Below are 15,936 nucleotides of genomic sequence, written 5' to 3' on the forward strand. Positions count from 1 at the left end.
CAACATCCCCTAGCTTAAAGTCTTCCCTTTTGATAAATTATCCATTTTATCATATTCACCTCATAAAAACAAGATATAGAATCCTGTTGTAATCTGTCTGCGAAACCTCCTGACCCCGCAAGAACATCAACACACGGTACGGTATGACCAGCCGGGGTTATTTACTCGACCGACTTGTGTGTGTCTGCGGCAAGACTATGCAAGACTAGTCCCCGAGTGTGATATATATTTACTTTCCAGTGAGTCTTTCCTGGCAAGTTGCCACAGACGCACAGTCTAATTATGCAGTGGGTGCCTTGTATTGCAAAACATGACGGGTAATTCTTTATGACGGGGCGGGAAGGTTATGTTGGAGGGGAACATTGTGAGACGAACACATTCATGTTTAACATGAATGCCTAAAATGGGGTATTTTGGTGTGGTTTTTGTTATGTAAAGCAAGCAGGCAAAGTGGTGCATCTACTGGTTGTGATAAATGATCATTAATCAAAATATACCCTTATCTCTTTTATGAGGATAATAAATGTACATGTAGTTGTCATAATCTGGATTTTTGTAAATCATTTTATAGATAAGTTTATTCGTGTGAATCAAATACTTAACTACCAGACATTTTTACTATTATTTAGTCCAAAGAACACATTTAACAAAGCGTTAGCTTTTTGTTGGAGGTGATTTGAGTTGGGAATCTCTTTACTTACATGTAAAAAAAAAATTAGTTTGTGCGTTGAAAGCTTTTATAAATGCACTTGTGGGCAAGTATGGTTTAAAGGCAGTGGACACTATTGGTAATTACTCCAAATAATTATCATTAAAAATTACTTGGTAACAAGCAATGGAGAACTGTTGATAGTATAAAACATTGTGAGAAAAGCTCCCTCTGAGAAAGAAGTTATTTTCCACAAAATGTTTGATTTCGAGACCTCATACACGAACTAATCAGTGGCCCTTTCTCTTGTCCATAATAACAATCTACTCATGAAAGACACATTGAAATGAAAAAGTAAGTTTCAACCATCACAATTGGCCAGAGAAGATTGAGATAATATTTTGGCAAACCTTCGATTTTAAAAAGTAGTGTCCGCTCAAATTTTGGAAATGATATTTTTGGAATACCCAGCAAATTAGCCTACATCCTTTGAGCTGTTAGTCATCTTGTACCTACTGTGTATGACCAGATATTATAGAATGAGCAGTACGGGTACATAATTGTTAATTACCAAACTGTTAAATTTAACCAATAATCATCTGACAGGACTTTAGAACACTATTTTGCTGAATATTGTTTTACTTTTAGCCTCGCACCAATTTTTCCGAATTTCTTTCAGGAGAGCACTACGTGTGCAGTGGTTCTCACACATTAGTGTAAAGGTAACACCAACAACATTTTCTTTGTAAACTTTTACTCAAGTTATTTTGATGTTGTGAAGTTAACACAAAATGAGACAGTTGAAGGGTTGAAGTGAATGCAACCTTTTGTTTCTGAATGTAAAATTACACTTTTTCTTAAAGCAACATTTTCAGGGAGCAGTGTTAAAAAGAGATTTGTTTCCAAGTATGCACTTGTCCTGCTTTTTAATAAGGGAATAAAAGGGTAGCAACGAGTTCTTAATCGACTGTTTAAAACCGGCATGGCCACGACCCTGCAAGGTTTTAAATGCCCGAATAAGATTGAGTCACTACTACTCTTTTATTCCAATTCATAAACGCATTTTGGTAAAAAGACGTAATTAACTAGGAAACTCTGTAAAAACTTATCTGTTTCCCGATGTCTAGCTATGTAAGTGTGGTGCATTTTTATGAGACGGTTTTTGATGTATTTGTGCGCTTAATGCAAGATCAATCACTCCTGCGAACAAGGTTGTGGGCTAACCCGCACAAACATATCCAAAAACAACCAGTTATTAACAGCTCCAGCTGGTCGTTATCAACCGTTTAAACACCCCCACAAGACGCGCTCTCCACCAATAAGAAACTGTCTAGGATATTTATGAATGTAAATTTTGGTTGAACAAATAAAACTTAACGTGAGCGGGATTTGAACCTGCTTTTTGTAAGTTCAAAATTGATTAAGAATCATCGGATTTTTAATGTGAATAGCTAACCAAAGTGCTTTGATCCTAATATTTAAATTGTAAAGGGGGAATTTGAATATTGGATTACAAATGTTTTGGAGTCTGGTAGCTCTTTGAATACTTTAATCCTGGATGGTGTCTTAATTTGGTCTCTGTAAGATTAGTGCCTTCATGCATGTTAAAGGTTTTGACCAAACTTAAAGAGGTTTATTTTTTATTATGCAAGCTGTATTGAAACCAAAATACCCATAGCACACTATAATGACAGATTTTTTATTCACCCTTTTTTGATGAACCAAAAATATATGGATGTGGTTCAAAAAAACAAAAACTAAATCTCAATCATGAATACAATTGTTATGCAGGCCTTTAAAGGTAGTGGACACTATTGGTAATTACTCAAAATAATTATTAACATTAAGCCTTTCTTGATTACGAGTAATGGTGAGAGGTAACATTGCGAGAAATAGCTCCCTCTGAAGTAACATAGTTTTTTAGAAAGAAGTAATTTCTCAATTAAATATTTGAATTGGAATTGAGACCTCAGCTGAGGTTTTTAAATTCAAGCATCTGTAAGCACAAAACTTGTGCAACAATGGTGTATTTTGCTTCCATTATTCTCTCGCAACTTCGACGACCAAAATTTAGTTTTGTGAAGTGAGAAGACTGCTCATTGACAATTACCGATAAGGTGCGGTGCCTTTAATATTGCTGTACTTTGCCTCCAGTCTAACTTGTTATACATCAAACCTGATAATGACCTTGGAGACACTTAAAAGCAAAACCTTCTCATAATGAATGCCAAGGTTGTACAATAAGAGATACATGTACTTCCCTAGAGTGAGCCTAAACAACCCTCAAGTCCTCTAATTTTTACATCTTTTAATAAACATTGCCAAGGCCATGGACTTCCTTTGGATGATAGAGTTGGCATTATCATGGATGCATGTGTCTGCTATCCATTTCCAGACAATTCGTAATTTGTTTGATTGGAATGGAATTGTTGACAGGGTTCATGGGTGGATTGTGTTGTAGAAAGACATAGTATAGTGCCCTGTATGCAAGGAATTCATCTCATCTACACTGTATGTTGCGAAGTATATATCCCCCCCCCCCCCCAATGTGGAGGGATTTGATATTGAAGGGCATTTACATTAGAAATGTATATAGTTACATCTTAAAGACACTGGACACTATTGGTAATTGTCAAAGACCAGTCTTCTCACTTGAAGTATCTCAACATATGCATAAAATAACAAAGCTGTGCACATTTGAGCTCAATTGGTCGTTGATGTTGCGAGATAATAATGAGAGAAAAAACACCCTTGTCACATGAAGTCGTGTGCTTTCAGATGTTTGATTTCGAGACCTCAAAATCTCATTCTGAGGTCTCGAAATCAAATTCATGGAAAATTACTTCTTTCTCGAAAACTACGTTACTTCAGAGGGAGCCGTTTCACACAATGTTTTATACCATCAACAGCTCTCCACTGCTTGTTACCAAATAAGTTTTTATGCTAACAATTATTTTGAATAATTACCAATTGTGTCCAGTGTCTTTAAAGGAAGCCAAGACCAATTTACTTCCAGAATGGAGGCAACGAGAAGACAATTGTTATCACTTCAAAGGTTGTACTTGCCTTTACGGCTATGATGGTCTTTCTTATCATGGTATGCATGGCGCAGTGGCATGAGCAATTATGTACTACATAAATACACAAAATGTAATCTTAACCACTTTTCCACAACTCAAAGGCCGCTAGTGTGAATGTAGGTAGCAACTTCTGCAGGATTAAAAAATTAAATGAATAAATATAGATTTGAGAAGCATGCAGATATGACACCCTTAGAAAGCTTTCAATGTTGATTTATTCATTCAAAGTTTAATCTGGATATCTTCTCATGTTTTTTTTTTCAATTTGAGGGTTTCAACAAACTTTATGTGCTTTGATGAACAATAACTCAAAGTAATTTTGTTGCTGTACCATAGTGAACAAATTTGATAAAACTTGAACAGAATTTGATATCTTGGGGGCTATTGAAATGTCATTTTATTTATTTATTTGTTGTAAGTTTTATCAGAATACATGACAAATTAATTATTTCCTCAATACAAATTCTCAAACACACAGCAATTTCTTTAAATACACATTCAAAAAACCGCATGGTAAAATAACGAATCGCTCAGAATCAGCTTCAACTTTAAAGGAACACGTTGCCTTGGATCGGTCAAGTTGGTCTTTGAAAAGCGTTTTGTGACCGTTTGTTATAAAATGCATACGGTTAGAAAGATGATGTAAAAGTAGAATACAATGATCTACACAAATATGCCTCGAAATTGCGTGGTATTCTTTTTACCTCGTCCAATAACACGGTCAGCCATTTATGGATGGCCGGCCGTGATAGATCGCGACGTAAAAAGAAAACCGTGCAATTTTGAGTGCTACTTGTTTGGATCATTATAATCTACTTTTGAAACATCTTTCTAACCATATACATTTCATAACAAACGGTTTCAAACGCTTTTTATAGACCAACTCGTCCGATCCAAGACAACGTGTTCCTTTAATGCAAAAATTAATTATGCTCTGTGATGGAAACTATAACAGTTGGCCTACATTTTGCAAGGTTGTTTCTTTGTGATGTAATCTGGCCCAATTTCCTACTTATACATTAAATGCCTCAGTGAGGAAAAAAAAAATGACGAAGCAGTGTATGAAGACTTAGGGTTATTTTGATGGAGCATATCTGGTGTTCGGTTAAGCTGGCGTCTGAGATTTGAACATCCCCCTTGGGTAGCGCATGGAATAATCCACGGCAGGCCCGATTACACATTTGACCCCAAACCTCAATTACATAGAACAAATACAAGTGCACGGGTATAAGGTAGTAGGAAACTGTAGGAATGCCTGACCATTGCTTTTGGCGTATTAAGACTGGGACATTCAGCGTGCAGATATTAATGTAGGTTGGGGAACTGCTTGGCATTTTTGTAAACATGTCGGGCCAGGATGTAAAACTGTGTGATGTGCTGATACTGAGTTGAGTTTTCTGCCGAATATAGGCTCCGTCTTGGAAGGAGTAGACAGTTCTAATACATTATTGATTACGGGCTGCTGTGTCGTGTGCTATATCAGAGGTCAGGTCACCCTGGTTTCTATATGTTTCTTAGGAGGTCTTCTCTCACGCTTGCCAGCATTTCTCCTGTGCCGAGAAAATAATGTAAGTCTACTTCGCCATCTTTGACTGTGTTGTGTGAACATACCAAATGATTAAAAGCATGTTCGCTAGTAGTTCATATTACATGATTCGATGTACCTTGTGTTTGCTGTCTAAGGAGTTCATGGTTCATTTAGGCAAATGAAATAAACATCACCAGACACCACTTTGGGATCCAGGGATCAGAGACGGCTTCTCTTTCCTTTTTTTTCTTCTTTAAAGACACTTGACACCATTGGTAATTGTCAAAGACTTGGTGTATCTCAACATATGCATAAAATAACAAACCTGTGAAAATTTGAGCTCAATTAGACGTTGAAGTTGTGAGAGAATAATTGAAGAAAAAACACCCTTGTCGCACAAGTTGTGTGCTTTCAGTTATTTGAATTCAAGACCTCAGCTGAGGTCTCGAATTCAATTCAAATACTTTTAAAATGAGCATTACTTCTTTCTCAAAAACTACGTTACTTCAGAGGGAACCATTTCTCAAAATGTTTTATACTATCATTGGCCCTCTATTACTCATTAATACCAAAGTTTTTATGCTAACAATTGTTTTGAGTATAATTACCAAGAGTATCCAGTGTCATTAACATGTTCAGAAAAAAAGTAAGTGATGTCGTCTAGAAGAGGTTCTTATGAGTCGGAGTGATAGAATTTATCTTACATTCCCGTACACCCGGCTCACCCCAAGAAGTATATCACAGGCCTGATCAGCCCCTCAGGAGTCAGTTCAAAAGATTGGTGACACAGGTTTGATCATCAAATACAGCCTGTTAAAGGCAGTGGACACTTTTGGTAATTACTCAAAATAATTATTAGCATAAAACCTTTCTTGGTGACGAGTAATGAGGAGAGGTTGATGGTATAAAACATTGTGAGAAATGGCTCCCTCTGAAGTGCCATAGCTTTCGAGAAAGAAGTAATTTCCCACAAATTTGATTTCGAGACCTCAAGTTTAGAACTTGAAGTCTCGAAATCATACCTCAAGTTTAGAACTTGAAGTCTCGAAATCAACTATCTAAACTCACACAACTTTGCGTGACAAGGGTATTTTTTCTTTCATTATTATCTCGCAAGTTCGATGACCGATTGAGCTCAAATTTTCACAGGTTTGTTGTTTTACCCATTTGTTGAGATACACCAACTGTGAAGGCTAGTCTTTGACAATTACCAATAGTGTCCACTGCCTTTAACAAAATATATTGCACAATTTAGTTTAATCTAAAAACTTGCCGAGGCGGTACAATAACTGATCATTGTTAGCATTTAGTTCCAGTTAAGCTTACATTAACACTCTTGTTGAAGTGCAACCAAAATAAGTTTTATGAGCATTTTTCCATATTCATTGTTTGTTTGTTTGTAGCTACGCTTTGTATCAAGTCTACATGACAAGTCTTCTGGCATTGCATTCAATTGAGCTCATCATGCTCATCAAGTGAATGAAAACAAACAAAAACTTTTGAATTGAAACTGATAATTTTTAGTGATTTTAGTGATGTATTAAAAAATATGATTATTACGATTCTTTAAAAAAAAAGCAAAAAACTGAAATTGTGGTTTCAAGTATCACCATGGGTATACTTTGCTCTGATGTTTTCGTTACGAACTTGTTATGATGTGTGTTTGATTTTTTTTCTACAGTCTCTAAGTAGATTACACATGGTGTTATCGCAAACTGTTAAAAACATTGATACCTCACAATGCAAAACCTTGACAAAAAACATAAAAAGTGTTGATACCTCACCATGCAAATCTCAAAACTCATAACTCATGACAGACATTGACTATGCAATAGTTACCTCAAAACCCATAAAACCGAATCTTCCCTTTAATAATATTTTAATGCATGCAAATTAGAAAAGTTGTGTAAAGAAGTATTTTCACAACTACAAACATTTTTCTTTTCAATGGTATGGGGTTTTTCGCTTTAGAATATTTGTGTACCCATAAAGTGCCCTAGGCTCAAAGGATTAAGCTTATTTTCATAAAGTATTTTTCAAAAGATTGGAGCATGACCATGACATTGCAGTCAGACAGCATGTTTTCAATTTTATTTCATAAAGATCTCTTTCCGTAGTTGGCAACAGGTTAGGGCTCCTTTGACCCTTGTAATTTCTTGCACGTATCATTCATTTATCCCGATCTTTGAAATCGTGTCGTACCCGATTTCAACAAAAGTAGGTACATCGCCTGTGCCGAGTTAAAAATTTCCACAGGGTAGGATCTCTTGTTCAAGGAAAAATCTGCAAAAAAACAAAATGGTGTAAATTCTGTTTGAACTCGGAGAGAGTGCATGAGACCTAAATTCCAGGAAGTACAGGTAGGAACATTTTACCCGTTAAGTTCAAGTGTGTCCTTTACTGTCTTTGTGTAGTTTGTAAACAGAACCTTGCTTCTCTCCTGCAGTTATTTCTGACAGGGGTATTTGGCAGGACATTAATCACTTTCTTGCTTTGACAGCCGAGTCGGGCAATGTCTATATCGTCTGTATGATACACGGTTAGCATTTTTTTATATTTTACCTTGCCTCCCCGTCTTTTTCTTGAGGATGTAAATAGTGGCTGTACAGTGACTGGTCATTGAACCAGGGATTCAGTCAGGAGGGAAACTCTTGGGAGAAAGCATAGGGAGGATTGTGGATGTAGAACAGATGGCCGGTTGACTAGTACTAGTCAAAGAGTTGGTCTTCATCATGGATGGGTTGGGGGGGGGGGAAAGAAAAGAGATTCTGGTTCAGTAGCAGACGATGGAGATTAGATAGTTTTTGATTGCCGGCAGCCTTTTAATCAAAACCTGTAGTTTCCATGTGTGTTTGTTTGCAAGGAATTTAGGAAAGAAGACAGCATGATGATAATGGTGATGGCAAATAGACATCTTTGGGTTTTTTTCCCACACAAACTTGTCAAACTAAAGCGAGTCTTGAGGTATATGTACATCTTTTGTACTCCTATTATAAGAATTCTCCAAATGCTAACAATCAGTAACTCACCTTTCTAGTCTCACAGTTTCTTTTATAATTGCTTCATCCCCCAAAATCTGAAACAGTCATGTCCAAGCAGGAAGAATAATCCATAATTGGAATACACAATCTGAGAAGCTTACAGTTACCAGACTTAAAGGCTACTGTGTATTTCTTGTCATAGTGCCAGGATTATCAAATGAGTAAGTTTTAAAGTTAGTCTGGCGATCTCAGCACAGCTCACGGCTTTAAATAATAACAACCGTATTTCTATAGCGCCTAACACCTCCAAAAGAAAGTCTCTAAGCGCTCAGCGGAAAACAAAAGAATAATTAGGTATGAAGATTTGAATAGATATGTTTTGAGAAGAGTCTTGAAACTTGAGATCATGGTGGCTTGTTTGATGTGTAGAGGGAGATTGTTCCATAAGTGAGGAGCAGCAAACTGATAACTGCGTTGACCATGTTTGGTGGTAACTTTAGGGATAACGAGGGTGTCTTTGTTAGCAGAACGGAGGTTTTTAGTAGGAGTGTATGGAGTTAGTAGATCTTTCAGGTAAGTTGGTCCAGTTCCCCGACTGCATAGAAATGTTTGAAGGAGAATTTTGAAGATGATGCGAGAATGAATAGGAAGCCAATGGAGAGATTGCAAAGCTGGAGTAATTGAATCGCGTTTTCTTAACCGGGTGATGAGACGAACCGCAGAGTTTTGAATGAGTTGGAGTTTTCTAAAGTAGAACAGCTTCTGCAGTGCAGGCGTTTGGTTCATCAGGCGTTTTCCTGGTTTGAGGGTTGATTAATTGTCTTAAAATGTTCTTGGAAGAGGCCCAAATTACCTTCAAAGAGATGATTTTTTGGGGGCCATGTTCTGACTGAATCTACAATTTCACATCTTGCGATTCTACTGTTGAGTTTTTATGAAATGAAATAACCCCTAAAATTTGGGAAAAAGAAAAAGGATTGTTTCAAGATAAATCTTGACACAAAGAGGAAAGTTTTTCCAAATGTTCAGAGTTTTTCATTTGATATAATCGTATCCTTGGTACTGTACATAAGAAACAACAGGTATTGTGAGTGAGAGAGAGAACGAGCAAAGTAATATCTGAAGATCGCAGGGTTCTAGCAGGCTTATATTGGTCGTAAGAGAATAATTATATTTCTGGGAGAAACCTCGTAATGGATGCAGTTGTAATGAAGTAATTGCAGAAACTCTAAGCCAAATGTTCAAATTAATGAAAAAATACTGGAGTTGACAATACCTGTACCGTGTAAGCTGCAGTCATAATAACTTTTCATTTGCCTTAACTTGTGTTGGACGCTATACCTCAACCAGCCGCGCTAACATTGATAAAGACATGGATTTGCCCTATTGGGCATATCATGAGTTTCCTGTATCACCAATCAATTGACACAAAAAGCCTACAAATTGTGCAGCTTACAATCAATTTCCTTAGGAAATCTCCCCGAGGATGCACCTGTCAGTACCGGTCAGCTCCAGGCACTCGTTACGCTCAACTACAGGAAGATCAAACCCTGGACCCATGTGCGTTGTTGTAGTTGTCGTTTCAGTGGCCTACTCCACCAAAATTGGGTCAGCCTGCTGCCTGTTCTGGACACTACAGTCACTTTCACACCAGATAAATTTACTGGGGAATTCCTGGGAAACTTGGTTGATGTTTTCACGTTTGAATTGCTGATCCTAGTGAAGTAGGCACTTGTTACGCTCAACTACAGGAAGAGCAAACCCTGGACCCATGTGCGTTGTAGTCGTTGTCAGGGCCTGCACCACCACCAAAATCAGACCGGTCTTTGTATCACCAACTACAGCCCGCTTCCAATCCTGGACACTCCCTTCTCTTTCACACCAGATAAATTTACTGGGGAACTCCTGGGAAACTTGGTTGATGTTTTCACGTTTGAACTGCTAATCCTAGTGAAATCGTGGGAAATAGCTACCTTTGCATGGGAATAGGGTTAGCCCGGATAGCCTGGCAAATGTTCCCCAGGAAAATTGCATGAAGTGTATAGTGGTGTGGTTAAAATTCCCCAGGAGATTCCTGGGGTTCTTATCCCTGAGAATTTGCCATATAGTGTGAAAAGGGGTGGCTGATATTCACACACCCCTATGATCCGGGGAAAAAAACCCCTTATGGTTAACATGCTAGGGTTAGGGTAAGGGTTAAGGTACGGGTTAAGGTTAAGATTAGGAAAAAATTTACTAGGGGTGCTGGAACATAGAGATTGAAACATAGAGATGTCAGAACATAGGGGTGTATATAACCATGTAAAGGGCTATTAAAAGTAGAGGGGCCCAAACTGCAATAAGAAGGCTTGTTGTGGATGTGAGCATATAAATTAGAAAAAGGGGCGGGAAAACAGGGAGAGCATGATCAAAACAAGCAGAATGGCGAATGGTTGAAAAAAGTTTGGCATACTGGAAAGTGGAAATTTGTATTTTTGTTTGATAGGAAAGACACACACGCTATAAGTTTTTAAAAATTGTGTTTTTGTGATTCCTTGTTTTGGGGTTGTTGGTGTGTTGTTGTTTTTTTTTTGTTTTTTATTTTTTTTGGGGGGGAGGCTACTAAATAATTGTTGTAAGTGATATACAATCCTACATAGTAGGTGATTATTATTCAGTAGATATGAACTTATTAAATCAGATTATATTAAACCATTGAACTGCTTTCTGGACATGTGGGAAGGAAATGGTTTACAGATTTTTTGTATGGAGGAATCTCTTTTTTAATCTCTTGAAATTATGGTTCTGTTCTTGAGATTTTTATATCAATATAAAACCACAGGGGAAACTGGCTGGGTTAATTTTTAAAATGATTTTTGGGGTTGAACATAGAATTGACTGGAGTGGGATTCGAACCAACTGGTAATGAATGCTACCTTGATTTTTTTTACAGGAGAGACGACTAACTGGTTTTAAACTTAAAAGTTACGCATCAGGCTCGTCCTTTTATACATACCACAGGCCACCAGCTAAATCCCTACATCTGAATTCAATGTACACTTAACTTGTAGTCTTGATTGCAAAGAATGAATTCTATTCCACGGCGGTGGTGACTGTAATATTCCTTTTCAAATCTGGGTCAATTTTCTGTAAATTGGTGAAGCCATCCAGACTGATGGAAAGTAATGGGTTTTTTTTTTTGGTCGTTGTCTATTCAATGTCCATTCATAATAAAGCCATTATGATCAGAGAGATGAAGGGTGTCCATAATGCAAATGCAGTGTAATGGTATTTCATCTCAGTGTTGTCAGGTTCCCTGTATGTTATTATAAGTTATCACACAAGCGCGAGTGGAATACGGACAAATATAGCGCTTCTGCGTCCCATATCCAATGAGGCCGAAGGCCGAGTTGGATATGGGATGCACAGGCACTATATTTTCCGTATTTCCACGAGCGCGCATGTGATAACGTATTTATCTTCAAGCAAACTTGGCGCGTGACATAGAACACACAATACGCATGGTAGTGATATTAGCCGTGCAATATAGGTTTTTATCACCACTCCATTCTGCGAATCTGATTGGAGGATTAGTGCGTACTTGAAGATAAAGACCTTTATCACGCTGTCACCATCTTGGTCGTGTTCCCTGTTCAATAACAGTAATGAATGCTAACATTTATTGCACAACTCTCCGACAGTATTAATGTTTTATGTAATGAAATAACAAACCTATCAAATAATAAACCACAAGGGAAACTGACTGGGTACATTTTTAAATGATTTTGGATTGAACAACCGGAGGTCGTTGGTTCAAATCCCGCTCTAGTCAATTTTTCTTTGTTTAATCCAAAATCATTTAAAAATGTACCCAGTCAGTTTCCCTTGTGGTTTATTATTTGATATCTGATATAAAAAGTCGCATCCCCTTTAGGTGATCCCCTGTCTGTCGCTTCCCAGGTTGTATCGTTACCCGGGTGTGATCCCTGGCTACACTGCAGTTTGCGGTTTAATGGCTTCTGACAGGCACCTCTCGAACAAAGATATTGACAAAATTGGGAGACCACCAACATAGGGCTAGATAGCTCAGTTGGTAGAGCGCCGGCACGTTAAACCTGAGGTCGTTGGTTCAAATCCCGCTCTAGTCAATTGGTTCAATTCAAAATGAAATAACAAACCTGTCAACATTTTGGCTTACTCATACTCCATTTAAGTGTGAGTCTTGAAAACATTAGAAGTCAAGATTATATTTCATAAATACCGGGGATAGTTTATCCATTTTGATTGGTCAAGAGGGCATCACATGAGGGCGTTTCAACCGATAATATAAACACAGTAAAAAGTGTTTAAACATCTAGGCATGACACGTGAGCATATCGCGTTATTTTACGCAGTACACATTTAATACTCCTATACTCGATGTAAAATAAAACTATTGGTATGTGCGCATACGCACAACCTTTGAGCGACAACGCTTTTTTGACCCTTCGCAAAAAGGAGCCAAGACAAAAAATTTACATTTTCTTGGTTTGTCTTACAGATTTTCCAATTTTATTACGCTATTTTATTACGCTATTTACGTGGAGTTTCCTGGCCATACAAACTAAATTATGTATCTTTCCAAGGTATTTGTACTTCATTTACATTTTATCATACATCCTTGAGACAGATCAATGATGTTCTTCTCCAGCTATATGAACATCCCTATTTACAAATGGTAGAGGTCTATTCAATATATTAGGCCAAGTGAAAAAAAAAGATACATGTTTAGGGTCCCCGCCCCTTCCTTTTTAGAGGCTGCCTCCTTTTTTAAATTCTTTTTTTTATAATTTGTTTGTTTTTTGTTTGTAATGATTTTTTGTTTGTAAACGGAATAAAGGATATATATTTATGGTCTCAGCAAGAAATTAAGTTTTGAAGGAAAAAAAAAGCTCAGCCATTTAAAAATGTGTTGGGGCCATTTATATAAAAAAATAAACCTCTTCCTTTAAAAACAATTTATATTTCTTTCATTTTTTTCCTTGCCCATTATTTATGTATTGTATTTGAAAAGTAGAAAAAAAACCTATGGATATTTGAAATTTGAAAAAGAATAACGTCCATCTTGATAAATAAATAGCCACTTGGACGGACGTTAAACATGTTTATTTTTGTACTCGGCCATACTACATTGACTTCCAGATGAACCCAATTCAGTAGTGCACTTGTTAATATCTCCTGCTCCTATCAGTCATGTCAGTCTTGTAGTCAGTGGTAGATCCTCATCACCTTGACCATGTCCTTGGGGGAATAGAGATGGTCTGAGACAATCAACAGCAGAGGCAGACTTCATTGGGCAACTTGTCCTTGTCACCTTGGTTTGTTTATTACAAGATACTACTGTGAAGATAAAGCCCCTTTCACACCATAGCAATTTAGCAAGGGTTCCTTGCTAAGTTGTAGCATGGTTGTAAAATTGTACGGAAATGTACATCGTGTGAAATGATAAGTGTTGCCATTGCACTGTCCAAATTCTCTTGCAGAGTCTTGTCAAACATTGCTACATTTTACAACCATGCTAAAAAATTAAGCAAAGGACCCCAGTTTAATTGCTGTTGTGTGAATTGAGGACTAACAGCAGAGAGGCGGGCCTCATGGGCAAGATACTGCTGTGAAGCCCCTTTCACACCAAAGCAATTTAGCAAGGGTCCCTGGCTAAATTGTAGCACGGTTGTAACATTTTACGACATGTGTATCACATTGTTTCTACTGTCCAAATTCTCTTACAAAATCTTGTCAAACATTGCTGTATTTTACACCCATGTTAAAATGAAGCAAGGGACCCCAGTTAAATTGCTGTCATGTGAATTGAGGACCAACAGCAGAGCGTTGGACATCATGGGCCAATTTGTCCTTGTCACGTTGGTTTGTGTGTTACATATAATATACTGCTGTGAAGATAAGAAGCTTGTCAATTCTTGTGAATGGACTTCCTCCTCAGTGATGTTGTCAAGTCAGGGCCTTATTTCATAAAGCTGTTTGTTAAGCAGAAAATACTTGCTTGACAAATTTCTGTGCTCAGCCAAAATTTGGTTGGACACCAGTCACAACAATATCAACTTCATGTATATTTATTTTGGCTGGTAAACTGTTTCTGTTAAGCATTTAAGCTTTTCTGTGCTTAGCAGGTTTTTGTGCTTACAGGCTTTATAAAATTAGGCCCCAGGGCCTAAATTTGATGGCTCTGCTTACCGTAAGCAAAGAATCATTGTAGCGGAAGCAGGGAATTTCATCAAGCGTTTTTCATTGGATAATAGGGAATGGTTGCTTGTGCGTGTGCGAACTCCTTGTTATTAGTCATTCTTTGCCTAAGCAGCCAGTGCAGAAATGTGGAGAATGGTGATCCTTAGTGCAGAATTCGGCGGTAAGCACAGCCATGAAATTTAGGCCCTGTTTGTATCTATTTCTCTTTTCACATGACAGCACTTGAGCAGGTGTCCCTCTTTGCTTAGTTTGACCATAGTTGCAAAATTTTACAAATTGCATCTCGTGTGAAAGGACAAAACAGTATTTGGACTGTCCAGGGTCCCTAGTGAGTTTTTTTTTTTCAAACCTTGCTAAATATCGTCGGGAGGTCCAAACCTATAAACAAAATTTCAGCCTTGTGTACATTTTGACCTGAGATGTGCACAAAATTAAAGGGTGAATGGAACCTGTGTCTCTGTTTGCAGTGAATTGTAACTCGGCTAACACCCATGATATTGAGTAGGCTTCATCCCCTAGTCTACAGGGAATGAAGTCCTACTATCCTAGTCCTCTAGTTGTGAGGATGCAGTTGGTAACGAAGTCTTCTGATTATTATTACCCCAGGGAGGTTATTGAGACTTCATCCTGCAGACTAGGGAGGAGATCTTCATCTACTGACCAAGTTCTTGATTTATTGGGATGTTGAGAGTTTGTAAATCTTCTAATGTAACTGCATCCTCTTGACCAAGGGATGACCCAATACCCAATAAGCCATTTGCGTGTTAGATTTGAAAATTGTCTGGTACAATGACAAGTTACCGCTTCAATTTGAATTCCTTAGATTATGGAGACAGTTGCTATGTCACATGATTAGGAGCAAGCTTTTGCATAGTTAAGTAAGAGATGGTGAACACCCATACACAATTCTGAAAGGATGTGTATGGCACAATGGTACCAGGGTTTGCTTATCTGGAGGTTGCTATGCAAAGTCTTCAAATGTAAGCGGTACATCGTGACTACGCAAGTCATTGCACCAGACAATATTCAAATCTTACTCGCAAATGGCTTATTCTGATTCTAACATTATATTTCGAGACCCCAGGTTTAGAATTTGAGGTCTGAAGCATCTGAAAGCACACACTTAAGTGTGACAAGGTATATTTTCCTTCATTATTTTCTCACAACTTCGACGACCAATAGAGCTCAAATTTTCACAGGTTTGCTATTTTATGCATATATGTTGAGATACAGCAAGTGAGAAGACTGGTCTTTGACAGCTACCAATAGTGTCCAGTGTCTTTAAAACTAGTTGAACATGTTTTAAAGGCGTTTGATTGATCGCATTGTATTTTAAGTATTGTTTTCTCCCACATTTATTCAAATACAATGGTACATCGAACATTACTACTTCAAACAAACTTCTTCTATCTGAGATTGAACAGATACAATAACAACATTGTTCTGGTATCATTTTGTTTAACATGCCATCAATTT

At 37.5% G+C, this 15,936-nt stretch overlaps 1 long non-coding RNA gene across 1 annotated transcript in view; it reads left to right on the plus strand.

Annotated features, from left to right (window-relative positions):
* The window catches only part of LOC139937098 (uncharacterized), an 85,958-nt gene that overhangs the window by 34,412 nt on the left and 35,610 nt on the right, over positions 1–15,936 (plus strand). The gene's annotated exons all lie outside the window — the stretch shown is intronic.

Source organism: Asterias amurensis, chromosome 5 (genome assembly GCF_032118995.1).
Source record: "Asterias amurensis chromosome 5, ASM3211899v1".
NCBI classification, from domain to species: Eukaryota; Metazoa; Echinodermata; class Asteroidea; order Forcipulatida; family Asteriidae; genus Asterias; species Asterias amurensis.